The 16,887-nt window shown below is 45.2% G+C and overlaps 1 pseudogene; it reads right to left on the bottom strand.

The window, feature by feature from the left end:
• Window positions 1-13,879: 13,879 nt before the first annotated feature.
• On the bottom strand, window positions 13,880-14,416 carry LOC143537204 (transcription factor TCP20 pseudogene; annotated as a pseudogene).
• Window positions 14,417-16,887: the final 2,471 nt, after the last annotated feature.

Here is a 16,887-nt window from a genome sequence, read left to right as displayed (position 1 = left end):
CTTAACATGATATTTGAGGGTAAAATGGGTATCGGTCATCTATTTAATCCTAGTCAAATGCATGTTTTTTTTCTTCCCATTTTCATGAATAATACGACACTTAAAGAGGATTTTTTTTGGAACGACCATAAACCATATTCTTCACATTGTTGACCTTATAAGGACCCTTGGGGCGTATCTTGCAGGAATCCATCCAACATCAAATCATTTGTGAGCGCATCATATTAACCCTTCGAAACTCGCATCATCAGCTGTGAGCGCATCATATTAACCCTTCGAAACTCGCATCATCAGCTGTGAACGCATCATATTAACCCTTCAAAACTCGCATCATCAACGGCGATGTTTCGTTACCACCTGCATCCAGTCATCGGTGTTCCTTCACAAACACCCACACAAGCCTCCTAATCTTTCTTCGGTTAGTAAAACCCGTAATTGAAACCCGCACTGCCTACCTGAAAGGGTGGCGGCAGCGTAACCTCTCAGGTTGTCCTACATAGACACGGACACCCCATCCACCCTAAGTCAATGAAGAAACACTAAATGACTCCGGCAGATTAAGGATAATCTGGGGGTTAAATAGATGTTTCCCACGAGGGTTAGGTCCAGCAAAGATGGTTATTCTTCTCGACCTGCAAAACAGACACCGTGAGCTCGTCACTGAGAAGGGGGGTTCCTCCTTGTGACCACCCTCCGGCGTGAGAATCAGACTAGATTGCTCTGAATATAAGTGTATATAAAGAGAAATAGCTAGAGAAGATAAGATAATGATACCGTTCCAAGGTGTTGGAGTATTTATAGCCGAAGGTAGGTTTCCAAGCAGGTACGGCCAGCTGTATATAATATTCCTTTTCCACCAACCACGGGCTACGTTCGTGCCACGATGGGAGTTAGTGGGTAGGCAGCGGCTGATAGTGACATTTTGTACTGGAGCGTGCTCCTCCTCGTACTATTGTCGGTGAGCTGTCACCCTGTGATTGGTTCATGGGCTGCTTTTGTCAGATCTTGTCTATTTATCCATACCTTGGTAGGTATAGTACAAAAGATCTTCTAGAAGCGTACAGACTGGCTCTTTTGGGCGGGAATATTCCCGCCCTGCTCATTCCTTCATGTGACATTGCTGAAGTATAAGAGTTAGTGCCTTATGCGTGTAGCCTTACTGTTAGTGCGGGTAGCCTTCCTTCTTGGCTTGTACCCACAGCTGCGGGAACAGGCAGGGTACTGTACCAAGGGAGGCTTTCCTGCGGGAACAGCTGGCTTACTGCGTGTAAGGTCTTCATCTCTGAGCATGGTGGGTCCTGCGGATCAAGTTGGTCTTTGGGCAGACGTACCTCTTCAAGGTGTGTCTTGCGGGTCCAACTGGTCTTTGCGGGGACCTACCTCTTCAAGTCCCCCCAGTCCATTGTTCTTCTCATGAATTGTTAATAAGTGAGAGGAACTTTTGGACTTTAAGCAAGGGGTTTTAAAGAGGGGTTTTCGTTTTTTAAGGTTCTCCGTGGGGATTCTTCCCGCGGTTTTCCTAATGTCACTTGCAGAAAATTCCTGATTTTTTCTGCCTGATCTCTGGATATGATGCGGGTAGGTGTGTAACCTCTTCGCAAGTCGGGAGCATTGAGTTTCACTTGTATAGATTCTTCACGGGGTATTGGTAGTTTTAGACATAGTGATCAGTTATGTTAAACAGCCAATTCCACCTTGAAGCTTCAAACAATCTAGTTCTTAACGTTCCCGCCATGCGGTGGTGTTATTTCCCTTTCCGCAAGCATGATCCATAAGATCCATCCTAGGTTCAATTCCCTGCAAGTGTTGAGTATATGAAGGGTTTCACCTTGACACTGTACCCGCACTTGTCTTACGGTTCCTTGTTTTCCAAGGTATCTTCTTGGCTTCAATTCTCTGCAAGTGCTAAGTATGTGAAGGGTTTCGCCTTGACACTGTACCCGCACTTGTTTTATGGTTTCTTGTTTTCCAAGGTAAGGGGGTATATTCCCTCTTATTTTTTAATCTTTTTGAATCTTTTTGGAATTCGGAGAGTTGGTGAAAGGATAAGGACAGTCCAAACGGTTGAAGGGACGTTGGCGTCTTCTGACGGTTTCAGGACGTGCAGGAAGTTATGACGATGTGACAACATGTGGTCAATCAGGACGCTTATTCAGGCGCGTGGGCGCGAGTTTCATGACACGCGCCATTCCGACACCTGTTGCCAGCTTGCTGTATCCACACGTGTCGCCGTGTCATTGCGCCTGCGCTTTCTCTCTCATCCGCATTAAATTCATCGCATTCATTGCGATGAGTATATAAGGGGGGAGATGGTGTATCTCGTCCCATACCTTCACTTCACCTTTCTTTTCCTTTTAAGCGATTTCCGGCGAATACTCATCTTTTCCGGCGAGCATTCTCCTGAAACCGTTTTCTTTAACTTTTAAAAAATGTCTTCTTCTACTCATGATCCTGAGGTTAACGTCGAGGAGTCTGACGTTTACCTCGAGAACCCGACGTCTACGTCCGATAAGGACGATAAGAGTACTGCTGGCGAGTGCCAGTGTATTCTTTCTGTCGATGTATACCATTACATCGTCAAGAAGTTCATGCTGGAGCCGTATGAGCCAGAGTTTTCGGAGCCCAACCAGACGGTGTACGATGCCCCTAAGGGCAAGATAGGGGTTTATGCCTCGTTCTTCATATATGGGAATCTAAGATTCCCATTAACGAAGTTCGTATACCATGTTTTGGAGAAACACGGTGTGCATTTGACGGAGGTGCACCCAATGGCGATTGCTAAAGTTCGCCATTTCGAATGGGTGTGCCGTATTTTGGACATCGAGCCCCGCGACGACCGTTTGATGACCTTCTACACCTGGAGGTGCATCCAGGGCTGGTATACCCTTGTTACTCGAATCAAGGGGTTGAAGATCTGCGCTACTGAGTGTAGTCTTCGTTCTTGGAAGCGGGAGTTTTTCTACCTCTCCGCTCGCGTCGTCCCCATCGCGATGACGTTCAAGAATGGGAGGGCACTCCCTAACCTTCACGCCTCCAATTACCAGGAGACGGAATGGTTCGCCAAGATCTCCCAGATCCAGACTCCGGTTTATCGCTTCGCGGAGTCTGGGATGGTGATGCTTGGGATGAGCCGCGTGTGGAAGGATGCCGGGTCTGGGACGCCGCAAATACCCATCGTCCTTGAATACGGTTTGAACTATATTCCTTACGGTATGCTCCGTCTTTTGTGTTGGTTTAGGATTTTCTTCTAACATTATCTTTTTTATTTTCAGAGGGGAACGACTTACAGTCGCTCTTGCGTCCGCGGGAGACTGGTGGTCCCGCACGGTTGGGTACTCGTGATCTCGATGAGAACGAGTTGCCCATTTTGGAGCAGACGGCGGATAGATTCGCAGAGGTCTACCCGCCAGGCCACGAAATTTTAAGCGCCACTCGGCCAGGTAAGGAGTTCTTTAATCCTCGTCCTCTCCATGCTCAAACTTCTGCTGGAATTCCTCTGATTTTGTCATCTTCTGATGAGGGATCCGCAGATGGGCCTTTCTTTGTGAGGAAGAAGAAGGCTGCTGGCGTGAAGGGCAAGGCGAAGGTTGCTTCCGTCGTCGACCTGGGGAATCAGTCTGATTCCGAGACTGAAAGTGATGAGGCGGCGGGGAACCTTGGTGGTGGTGACGAGACCATTGTCTCAGAGGTTGAGACAACGACTGTCACTTCTGAGCCACCAAGCGCTGCGAAGGTGACTGGCGCGAAGAGGCCAGTTTCATCGGGTTTATCTCCGCCTGTCAGGTCTTTCAGGATCAAGAAAGCCAGTAAGTATATTTTTTGTTCACCTTTTTCGCATTTCCTTCCGCCTTTGTTTTTAATATCTTTTGTTTTTCTTCATGCAGGAGTGGACTTATCCGCTTTCGAGAGCGGTGCGGGAGGAAGCGGTTCAGGACCCACGACGATAGGTTTGGTCAACCTATCTGATGCGATGACCCAGGCGGCTGCGCCTGTTTCTGGTGCTGGTTTAGTTGCTCATGCTGTTGAAGCAACTGTTCCAGTTATGACGTCATCTCCGCCGGCCGTCAGTGCCATCTTTACTACATCCTTCACCGGACCGGCGGTGACATTTTCCGCGAGCTCATCTGCGGCTGCTACCACGGTTATGAGTTCATCTCAAATGAGTTCATCTCCGATGGTGTCTACCTCACTGGCTTCTGCATTTTCGCATTCGGCGTCAGCGACTACCTCTGTTGGGGCCAGTTCTCCAGGTATGTTTAGAGTTGGAACCTCTAGACTTACCTCTGTTGATGAGGGAGTCCAACCTTTGCCTCCTTCCCATCTCCTTGACCTCTTGGATGGATATCCTTTAGGTTCAGGTGATGGGTTTAGCGGCTATCGGCCTGTTATCGACCCTACAGGTGCGTGGGGTTATTTTGGCCTATTATCCATTCTTATCATTTTTTCCTAACTGTTTTTTGTTTTTGCAGTTTCGGATTCCAATGAGGTGTATGCTCCAAGGTGGAATATCCGCAGGGGAACAACTCTAAGGACGGCTGCGGACTGCGTCGACTGGGCGCGCCATGCCGCTCCAAGCGGTGCATTGGGGGAGGCAATGGCTAGCTACCAGGAGGGTAGGTTGTCCAATGAGCTTCGAATCCTTCTCGCCCGGATGCAGCCGCGTGTCGAGTTACTTTGTCGTGAAAACGACAAGTTAAAGACTGCGCGTAGCTTGGAGGTGGCTCAAGCGCGATCGCTGCGGGAGGAAAACAAGAGGCTTGCCGCCATCGCTGCGGAGAAAGGGAAGGCCTTCAAGGACCTTGAGGCCGAGATCCAAGCCAGGCATGAGGCCCGTTCCAAGGCTACCCAAGCTGTTAACGAACAGCTTAGGTTGGCTAAGGAAACTGTGCGTAATGCCACCGAAAGGGCCACCAAAACCGAAGCCGTTGCTGAGCCTTTGCGCGTTGAGAATGAAGAGCTTAAAGCCAAACTGGAGAAGCTTCAGCAGGCTCATGAGGCTTTGGCTTTAGAAGATGCCAAGAAGCTACAGGAGCTTTTGGATCAGAGGGCTGTGCTTGATCGCACTAAGCGCAAGCTTAAAGGCGTTGAAGAGGCTGCTGCCAAGGACGTGTTGCTTGCCAACCTCAACAAGAATGAAGCCGAACGCGCCCGCGATCAAGCTCAAGCTACCCTTCAAGAAGCTCTATCTAATAAGGATTGGCTTCTACGAGAAGCGTTGCCGCAGGTACGCGTAGCTCCATAATTTCTTTGCTTTGCGCTTTTCTTTATACTTAGAAAAGTTTTATATATATATTTTATATTGTAGGTTGTGCATCGGATTTTCGCGAACACATCTTATGACGATGCCATGAGCGCAGCCCTCAACGCTTTTCATGAGGATGGGGAGAAGGCTGGCTTCTTGCTTGGTCTAGGATTTGCAGAGAAAGGCATCCCGCCTTCCAGATTTCCTTTACACGATGTTAACACTGAAGCTGCCTATGACCAAGCTGTGAACCAGTATGCTGCCTTCTCGCATCCGGTTGTGGAGAAGATTAATGAAGTTGCTGCCGCTGATGACGGGCTAGCTGTTCTCAAAGCTTTCCTCGAACCGCCGCAGCCGACTGATGGTGCGGGTTCAAGTGGGTTTGGAGGAAGTGGTCCCGAGGCTTGAATCTTGAGATTCATTCCAACCGTTAGGATAGATTTGTATTTTTTGTAGGCGGGTAGATACCTAGCCATTTTGTAATGTTTGAACAACTTTTATTGTGAATAAAAATATTTTGTTAACGCCTTGCCTTGTAAACATTATATGATTTGCTCATGCATATTTTAGTTTAACTTAACAATTTTCTAAGTGTTTTGAATAAGTTAACCTTTCGGCGCGTGTCAAATAATAGGTTAATGTTCTGTTTCCTCTATCATGATTGTGCGGGTAGGACCGTCACTTTCACTTAGTAGGATGACCAAACTTCATCTATATCTGACCTGCGTGAAGGTTTTCCTCATCTTCCCCTTAGAAATATTTGCTGTTTTTGTGTTTATGCGGGTTGTGCCGCTTTCCACATGCAACGACTTACTTCATCCCTCACTTATGCGGTGAATACCGGCATATCAGTGTGGTCAGTTCATAAGTATAAAGGTAAGGCTATCAACACAATGTGATAAGGAGAATCATTTCCATTAGAAGTGGCTCTAGGCCTTTTCTTTACAAGTTTGGAATTGATCTACATGTAACATCTGCGTAATTGAGCTCCATTCCATGTTCTTGGGATGGGGGTGCCATCGAGCCTTTCGAGCCGGTATGCGCCCTTTCCCAAAACTTTTTTAATAACGTATGGCCCTTCCCAGACCGGGGCCAGCTTTCCTGGGCGCTCTTGGTTCGAAGCCTCGTTGTTACGCAGTATGTAGTCTCTGACATTGAAGTTGCAGAGTTTTACCCGCGTGTTGTAGTACTTTTGCATTTGTCGCTTGTAGTTCTCTTCACGCGCTGCGGCTAAGTCTCTGCGTTCTTCGGTTAGCATAAGGTCTAACCGTCTTCCCGCATCATTGTCTTCTGGTTGAGTTATGACTCTTGGTGAGGGTAGACCAATCTCGACTGGAACCATGACTTTAGTGCCATAGGTTAGGCTGAACGGAGTTTCGCCCGTGCTTGCTTTTTTCAGCGTTCTGTTTGCCCAAAGGACATATGGAACTTCGTCCACCCAGCCGGATCTATGCTCCAAGAGTCTTTTCCTTATGCCGTCGACGATGCTCTTGTTTGCTCTTTCCACCTCACCATTACCCTGCGGGTGTGCCGCTGAGGTAAAGGTGTGAGTGATTTGAAGCTCTTTCAGCCATTTTTGTAGCTTCTGGTCAGCAAAGTTGGTGCCGTTATCGCTCACCAAATTCTGTGGAAGTCCAAAACGACAAATAATAAATTCCCAAATAAATTTTTTGATATGTTTTGCGGTTGTTTGGGCTAAGGGTTTTGCTTCTATCCACTTGGTGAAGTAATCAATGGCTACCACTAGGAACTGAACGTTCCCTGCTGCTGTGGGAAATGGGCCTGTCACATCGATGGCCCACTTCTGGAATGGCCATGAAGAAGTGACTGGAACAAGTTCGTTCTTCGGGCGATACATGTTGGGTGCGTAAAGCTGGCAGGACCTACATTTTCTGATGTAGGCCAGCGCATCCGTGTGCATCTCCGGCCAAAAGTATCCCGCGGTGTTTAGCTTAGCTACAACTGCGCGTGGACCTGCGTGTACTCCACAGATGCCTTCGTGTACTTCCCTTAGGAGGTAGTCGACATCTTGGTCGTCAACACATCTGAGGAGTGGACCAAGAAAGTTACGCCTGTAAAGTATGTCATCAACGAGTTGATAGTTCAGTGATTTACAGCGTATCTTTCTTGCCTGTGTCTTCGACTCTGGTAGTATACCCGCTGCAAGGTAAGTTATGATTGGTGTCATCCATGTTTCCGTGCCGGTTTGGATGACACAAATTTCCTTGTGCGGGACTGATGGTGCTCCAAGAAGTTCAACGCGGATGTCCTTTCCCAAGTGGGTGAAGGCAAACGATGCAAGCTTGCTTAACGCATCCGTAGATTTGTTTTCGCTTCGCTTGATGTGCACCACTTTGCAATCGTTAAAATCGCGCATAAGGGTTTTGGCTTGTGCAAGGTACAGGGCCGTTATGTCATTCACGGCCGTGTACGTCCCGTTTATCTGGTTGGCTACTAGCATGGAGTCCACGTGGGCTTCAAAGTTTTTACTCCCATCTTACGCGCAATTCTTAATCCGGCCAAGAATGCTTCGTATTCCGCTTCATTGTTCGTACTTGGGAAATCAAGCCGAATAGCGTAAGTGTATTCTTGGCATGCCGGGTTAATTAGTTTCAACCCTGCGCCTGAACCTTCGTTGTTGGCTGCTCCATCAGTGTAGAGTCGCCAGACATCGTTAATGTCTTGTGCTGGAGAGGGTTGAGCCTCTTCCTGGCACTCTTTTTCCCGCGATGCGGGGACTTCCGCAATAAAGTCGGCCAAGACCTGGCCTTTTATGGCTGGTCTTGGCTTGTACTTTATCGCGTATTCCCCCAACTCAATTGCCCATTTGGCTAGGCGTCCCGACAACTCGGGTTTGCCTAGAACGTTTGCAAGTTTGAAGTTGGTGTGAATGGTGATTGGGTGACCTTGGAAATATCGTCTTAGCATGCGTGAAGCCTGTACAAGTGCTAAGACTAATTTTTCCAGGGTAGAGTACCCGGGTTTCCACGTCCGTTAAGACGCGGCTTACATAGTAGATGGGCATCTGATGCCTTTTCGTTCTACTAGTAAGACTGCTCCGGTTGCTCTGTCTGTGGCGGAGAGGTAGAGAATGAATTCCTCCCCCACTTCTGGTGCTGTGAGCGTTGAGAGTTCGATCAAGCGTGACCGAATCTCTTGAAAAGCTGCTTCCGCTTCTGGTGTCCAGCGGAAGTGCGTTTTCTTCAAGCAATTTCTCAATGTTGACACGAATGGGAACGACCTATCCGCATGGTTTGCCAAAAAGCGGTTAAGTGCGACTAGTCGTCCATTCAGTGTCTGAGCCTGTTTGATGGTAGTAGGTGATTCCATTTTCATAATGGCTTCGACCTTTTCAGGGTTCGCTCTGAAGCCATCTTTGGTAACGATGACTCCTAAGAACTTCCCTTCTTCCATCCCAAAGGAACACTTGCTCGGGTTGAGCTTCATGTTTATTTTTCTGAGCGTGCTGAAAGTTTCTTCGATGTCTGTCAACATCGCCTCTGGCTCAAGGCTTTTGATGACCAAGTCATCCATGTAAACTTCTAAGTTCCTCCCGATTTGGGCATGGAACTCTTTGTCCATCAGGCGTTGGTACGTGGACCCAGCATTCTTAAGTCCGAATGGCATCATTTGGTAACAAAATGTGCCATCGGGCGTCCGAAATGCGGTTTTGTCCTGATCGTCAACGGCCATGTGGATTTGATGGTATCCCTTATACGCATCAAGGAAGCATTTAAGGCGAAACGGTGCTAACGAATCTACCTTAAGGTCAATTTCGGGTAACGGGTAACAATCCTTGGGGTATGCTTTGTTTAGGTCTTTAAAATCTATGCACATGCGCCATTGTTTGTTGGATTTCGGTACCATGACGGGATTTTCAACCCATGTTTGATATTTACTAACGCGTCAAGGAGTTCCTTGACTTGGGTTCTACACGCGTTAGCCTATTCCGCACCCATTACACGGCGCTTTTGTATGACCGGCGTAAAAGCCGGGTCACACTTGAGCTTATGCTCCACCTTACTTCGGGGTACACCAGTCATGTCAGCTGGTGTCCACGCGAAGATGTCAGTATTTTTTTGCAATAAGCGTTTGAGTAAGGTGCGCGTGGGATTAGTGATCGTTGGGCCAATGGTAACGGCCTGGTCAGGGTACTTGCCATTGAAGGCCCATTCTTCCGGCTCGGTAATGGTTGGTTTAGCCATCTTTGGTTTAGGTTTAGATGAGACAGATGCGATGCATACCTGGGGAATACCCGTGATCATCGCGACACCCTCAGCTGTTGGCCATCCCATCATGCCATGGACCGAAGACACCACGGCATTAAATCTTGCCATCCCATCTCTCCCGAAGAGAATGTCGTATGTGTGGTGTGGCTTCCTCATTACGACAAAGTCCATGTCTTCTGTGCGGGAGTACTTCCCGTCCGTGAGAGTGACGGGGAAAGATAGGATACCCAAGGGGGTGTTTGTGCTGCCATCGAACCCTTCCATCGAGGCGTAAACCGTTTCTAGGCGTTCTTTGTCTTCGTCGTCTAGCTTGTCGAAGAACTGCATGTACATGACCGTTGACGAAGCGCCGTTATCAGCAAGAGTGCGGGAGGTGATGTAGTGCCCCAGCTGGCTTTTGATGACTATGGGGCCTTCTTTGTTGGGTCCTCCTGGCACACGCGGGAAGCGCACTTCAGCTTCATTCCACGCACTTGGCTCTGTTGTTCGTCGTTTTCTTCCTCTGACGTTGCCATGAACCATGTGAATGCTGATGTCGACGGGCTTTCGTCCATTGCCTTTGTACCGATTTCCATTCCTCCCACCGTTCTTGATTGACGCCACGAGGTGTGTGAGTTTCCCATCTTTGACGAATGTTTCGACGATATCCTTCAAAGATGTGCATTCTTCCGTGGTGTGGCCTTTGGTCCCGTGGAAGTCACAGGATTTGCTCTGATCAGCGTTATGACGCTGTCGGATTATTGGAGCCTTTGGCCATGGGAGTTTCTCGGTGGCAAATATCTCGGTGACGCTTTTGGTGAGTGGCGTCCACCTGGGATTCCGGTTCGACGAGTGCGTGTTGTCCCTTCCGCCTAACAGAGGGCGAGAACTGGATGAGGTGTCAAAGTTTATCCTTGACTGCCAAATACCAAGCTTCCTCTTCTTATTTTGTCGAGCGGTACGGACGTTATTTTCTCTTGTTCTCTGCGTGTAGAGGTTTGTGCTCTGGGGAAGATTTCTACCCAGTTGCTTCTCCGTCTCGGTGAAGCGTTTAGCTGCCGTCATGATGGCATCCCACGTGGATGGCATGCCATCTTTACCTGTCAACGTGCGGATGAGCTCTGGGTACTCAGCGCCCTGGATGAAAGCGGCGCGAACAAGATCTTCGCTAATAGTGCCCAGACTTAGCTTCTTTGAGTTGAAGCGAGTGATGAAGTCTAGCAAAGATTCATCTTCCTCTCGGATGCAGTTGAGGATCGTCCATTGCTCTACAGTATATTTTCTTTGTTGACTGAAGTGCTGGCTGAACTTTTGCTGGAAGTCTGCCCAATCGTAGATGTGGTGGACCGGTAGACGATCAAATCACGCTCTGGCTGCCCCGACGAGCGTCATCTGGAACATGTAGCACCATGTGGGTTCCGTCCAATTACTGACGGTTGCCCCCGCTATAAATCTGTTCAAGTGATCGTCAGGGGTCAGATATGCCATCGTAAGTGCCTATGTTGGACATCTGTTTGGCACTCTTTGGAGCAATTGCTTCCGCAATGTCCCTTGCAAATTTGGACGTTCCCGCATTCGTAACAGTTGGTCTGAAAGTTTTGGAAAAGTCACGTGGGTTTCCCCCCGTGTTCTTTGGTTTGAAGGTTTCCTCGAAATTTCTCTTCGAGTGGAAGTCTTCTTTACGCTTCCCTTTCGCCTTATGACGAGGGTTTGCGTCACTGTCAGATTCTTCCCAATCTTCATCATCCACATACTCGCAATCATTGCTCATGTTGAGCTGTTGTTGAATGCTTCCGAATTCGTCATTGGCCTGTTGGAGTGAACGTAAACGTTCATCCAACTCGGCTTGGAATTCTTTCTGACGTGCTTCCGCCCAAGCTTTGACTTGTTCTAGTGTTTGGCGGGGAAGCCTCGTCTGTTGTTTCTCCAACTGGGTATTAATGAATCCCAGGGGAGGATTGTTTACTGCACTTGCCCCGGCTTGGGTAACCGGGGTAGTGTTCGTAAAAATCGTGTATTCACCGGTGTTACCCCCAGTAGCTGGGGTTGTGGTTACCGGAGTTTCTTGGTCACTCGGTGGCCTTGGCGTCGGAGTAACCTTAACCATCTTTCCAGAAGTTTGAAAAAACTGAGAAAAAGAATGAGTTCTAGCTTAATGCACGGATGGCGCCGATGAAGAAACACTAAATGACTCCGGCAGATCAAGGATAATCTGGGGGTTAAGTAGATGTTTCCCACGAGGGTTAGGTCCAGCAAAGATGGTTATTCTTCTTGACTTGCAAAACAGACACCGTGAGCTCGTCACTGAGAGGGGGGGAGGTTCCTCCTTGTGACCACCCTCCGGCGTGAGAATCAGACTAGATTGCTCTGAATATAAGTGTATATAGAGAGAAATAGCTAGAGAAGATAAGATAATGATACCGTTCCAAGGTGTTGGAGTATTTATAGCCGAAGGTAGGTTTCCAAGCAGGTACGGCCAGCTGTATATAATATTCCTTTTCCACCAACCACGGGCTACGTTCGTGCCACAATGGGAGTTGGTGGGTAGGCAGCGGCTGATAGTGACATTTTGTATTGGAGCGTGCTCCTCCTCGTACTATTGTCGTTGAGTTGTCACCCTGTGATTGGTTCATGGGCTGCTTTTGTCAGATCTTGTCTATTTGTCCATACCTTGGTAGGTATAGTACAAAAGATCTTCTAGAAGCGTACGGACTGGCTCTTTTGGGCAGGAATATTCCCGCCCTGCTCATTCCTTCAGGTGACATTGCTGAAGTATAAGAGTTAGTGCCTTATGCGTGTAGCCTTACTGTTAGTGCGGGTAGCCTTCCTTCTTGGCTTGTACCCATAGCTGCGGGAACAGGCAGGGTACTGTACCAAGGGAGGCTTTCCTGCGGGAACAGCTGGCTTACTGCGTGTAAGGTCTTCATCTCTGAGCATGGTGGGTCCTGCGGATCAAGTTGGTCTTTGCGCAGACGTACCTCTTCAAGGTGTGTCTTGCGGGTCCAACTGGTCTTTGCGGGGACCTACCTCTTCAGTCAAGATTATCCAAAATGTGCATCCACAACAAGGGTCGGAGATGGCATCATGCTACAAAGCATTTAAACATGTTTAAATCAGAACTTGTGGGTATGTGAAATACATTTAATTTAATAATATAAGTATTAGTTAGAAGAATGTTGTGAAGTCTCATGACATGTTTGGTTTTATCATTTATGCAAAGGGATAACGAGTCATCGCATGTGTGTCAAACAACAAAACAATATCACAAACAGACAAAAGCAAATAAAATTACATATTCATTGATACAAATTTCAATTTGACTACACACGAATATACTTTTGATTTGTAAGACACGTTAATACTACCTCTTTAACTCATGTATCCGAAACCTTGTCGCTTAAAATCAAAACCCTACTCATGATTGATGATTCAAACCTAAAAACCACAAATTGAGAATCTAGCGTACACCTGACAAATAGGTCGGGTCGGGTGAGTTCGACTTGCAAGTCAAAACAAGTTCAGGTCTGGGCCAGGACAAAACAAGTCAATTCAAAAGGAGTTAATTTTGGTCCGCGTCCAAAGAGGATCAGATCAGAGCAGATTACATGTCAAAAATGGTTTCAGGTCGGAACATGTTTTTACCTTTTGGGTTGGTTTAAAACATACGTCATAAAAATCACTACCTTAGAAAATTCAAATAATTTAACTAAACTTCATTTAAACGATTTCGAAACATCTTTAGAGTTTAGACCATCCGTAATGGCACTAAGTTGTGACTCCAAAACGCTGGGGGTACGCCCCCCCCCCCCCCTTTTGCATTTTGGCGTTGGCGTTTTGGCAAAGCGTTTTATACACAACGCCAGAAAGGCAAGATTTTGAGGGTCTTGTGTGTGTGAGAGAGAGAGGGAGGGGGGAGAGAGAGAGAGAGAGAGACGTTTTGGGGGCATTTTCCCACTACACCCACTTTTTGCAAAATGCTCAAAAGCTGACTAGGCGCCACATGACGTAAAATGTCTGAGTTTGCTTAGTTTTGACTTTTGACTACGCATTGTCTTATAAAATGTTAGGGTAAAAGTGGGTTTTGTGGGGTTTAGTGTCAGACATGTAACCAATGCCATTGATACGCGCTTATCCCAATGCTCGACGTGTAACCGAGCCAAAGGGCTAACACAAATCAGTAAGTTGTGATTCGTGAAACACTCAAAACGAAAAAAGACCAAAAGAAATGGATATCATATCATAGTTTTATATTAATCCAAAAGCTAAAAAACAAAACTTTTTACCAATCTGCAGAAACATAAAGCAGCAAAAAGTACTGGTATCTGATAAACCCTAAAAGCAACTTCAAATTACAACTGTTGTTCACCAAGTTAGCCACATTACACAACACAATACATAAACCCTAATAATAATAATAATAATAATAATATTAATCACGAGAACCATCTTGATTCAAACCCCCAATTTGACCATCCTGAGACAACCCTAATTCCAACCCAGGAAGACATTGCTGATGCTGCTGATGATAATTATTATGATACCCGGGTACTTCAAACCCTTGAAACCCTAACAAATTCGAACCAATTACCGACCAATTGTTATAAACCCCGACTGAGATCGGAGCTCCGGCGGGTACGGCACCGGCTTCCGCCACGGCTGCCGCCGGAACGGTGCCGGAGCCGGTGGCGGCGATGATTGAGGGTTCGGCGTGGTGTAAGAGCCACTGGATGGTTTCGCCGTCGGATTTGTGTCCTAGCTCTTTGGTTAGCTGGAAGACTCTGGCGGCGCAGAGTGCCGGCATGCGGACACGGCGGCCGCGGCCGTCGACTTTGGTGTGGCGGTCTTTGGTTGAGGTGCGTTTGACTGGGAGTTTGTGGTGGTTGTTGGTGGTGGGTGGTTGGGGTTCGGAGAGTATGAGTTGGAGGTGTTTGGTTTGTGAGGTGGTGGTGGTGTTATCGGTGGACATGATGGTGGTGGTGGTGGAGTTAGGTGTTGAGAGTGATGAAAGACGGTGGTGTGTTGATGACTTAATGTGTTGTGTTGTGTTGTGTTGTTTGAATAAGATATTATTATTATTATTATTATTATTATTGTTGTTGTTGTTGTTATTGTTTGATGGCAAAACTTGAACATGTGTGATGTGTCGGGTTTTATTGTTTTTCTTTTCTTTTCTTTTTTGTCGAGTAATGCACTACAATAGCCAATAGGGTCCGCACACAAACACTCTCTTGCGTTGTCAGTGACGGACCCATAATTTTTTTCTTAACGAGGGGCGATCGGAGGCTTAGCCTAAAATTTAAGGGGCCCTAACCTTTAACGTGAGTCCACCTCTGCTCGCAGGGCCGGCTTAACTTCATTGGAGGCCTAAAACATGATAATAATTTTAGGCTTTTTTTATTAAAAAAAAATCTCGTAATTTTGTAATTTACCTTGTATTAATTCCATAACTGCAAAAGAACCAGAAATATAAATTTGAAGTTGAAAAGCATAGAATATTAATTAAACAGTAGCCAAAATTATAAATCTTCATATTCAATTAAAACCAACATGTCAATAAAAAAGCTCTCACTACACATTAAGAAAGACATAATAAAATAGGTAAAAATTAAAAAGAAAGATGCATATTAGAATAGGGACCTTTCAAGGGTGTCCACCATCTTGGTTGCCTTGGGCTAGAGCCGGGCCTGTCTGCTCGTCCAAGAATTTTTATATTAACTGTGAAGACATATTTCGAACTTATTTCACAGACATTTATTTTTTCGATACCATTAAACCTGTATGTACCGTTACATCATTATTTACTTCAACAATTAGTGTTATATAAATTTAATTACTTTTAAATTTGTATTAATATATTGTATTTTTTATATTATTTTAATACAATGTTTAAAATAAAAAATAGAATGCTATGTAAATAAAACAAAATGATACATAATCAAATATAAAATGTTACATATATGTAAAATAGATTACATAAATTAAACAGTTGATTACTTCTAGCACTAATCATCGTCTGAATCCTTGTCTTCCGCTTCGAATGAAGAAAAGTTATGTTCGTGAGTTTCATTAAAGTTATACTCCTGAGCTCACTTAAATGAGAGAAAAGAAATGGAAATTTTTATTTTCATTTCTTTCCTTCTTTTTTTTTTATTTTTTTCTTTCCATTGCTTTCCAAATTGTATTGAAAACATTTTTTTTTCAATCATGCTCTTTATTTCTCCTTATTTTCCTTTCATCGGTTTTCTTTCCATTTCTCCTTATTTTTCTTTCATCGGTTTTCTTTTCTTTCATTTAATGAAACTCACGAACATAACTTTTCTTTATTTCATTTATTTTCCTTTCTTAAAAAAGCCCCATGTAACATAATATATATTTTTTCTTTCCTTTTCTTCTATTTTATTTCTTCTCCATCCTTAAATAAAATCGGGTACACAGTGTTCGTAAGGATCAAAATATGGTTCGTTAATGTGGATGGATCCATCCAAACCTGGACAAATGGGTTTATCACTTTGGTCTAGTTTTAGGCCCAAAATCCTTGATAAATGCAAACCAGGGCAAATGGATTCACTATTTTGGTCCATCACTAGGCCCAAAATATTTTATGAATGCAAAGTGCAAACCATTTAGGCCCAAAGAAGGACCCAACAAGACCAGATTTGGCCTAAGATTTTTTTTTTTTACATATTCAGGGCTTCAGTGATTTTTGTAAAGAAAGAAACGCCAGTGAAATTTTTGACTGGCTTGTTGAAAGGAAGGCCAACACTCAGACCATCTGACATTTAGAATAGTTGGGGGGGAAGCATGTATATATGTGAGATTTTCTATGCATATATAAAACGAGGCAGGGGCGGCTCGGAGGATGTGCGAGTCGTACCATCGACAGGGGCACAAACTTTTATATATATATCACATATATATGTTTGTTGTGTTAAAAATAAGGTTATTTTCAATGGTTTATGAGATAATTACATGCTCAGAATGGTTCATATTTATAATAAATCGGTCGATAAAAGTTTCATCCATATATATTAGTGAATTAAAATTTTCGTTAAGACCTACATGCCTTTTTATTTTGACTCGGACGAGATATGTAAATTCTTGATGACGACCTTGACACGAGGTAGACCTTTTGTGTATGATAACATGCTCTAGAATTATGGCATAGCTCCTCTATGATTTTTATTTATTAGTATAGAGATTATATTTGATACCATCTGATGGTATGTGAAGTTTAATGTGTTTTTTTATAGAATAAGTTTGTACACATTATGCAGAGAACAAATTACAAATAGCACTTTTTACTTTCTACAAACGACAACGTGTGATTAGTTAAGACTATAAGCACACGGATATAATATTTTGGCGGTTGTATTATTAATTAATTATTAAAAGGTGCAATGGTTATTTTAGTGGTCGGGCGTATACCACAACATATGG

The sequence above is a fragment of the Bidens hawaiensis genome, unplaced genomic scaffold (assembly GCF_021521415.1).
Source record: "Bidens hawaiensis isolate Kalapana, Puna unplaced genomic scaffold, B.hawaiensis_p1.1 tig00011151_1, whole genome shotgun sequence".
NCBI lineage: Eukaryota > Viridiplantae > Streptophyta > Magnoliopsida > Asterales > Asteraceae > Bidens > Bidens hawaiensis.
The sequence above is the reverse complement of the archived record's forward strand: the minus strand, read 5'-3'. Positions and strand labels throughout refer to the sequence as shown.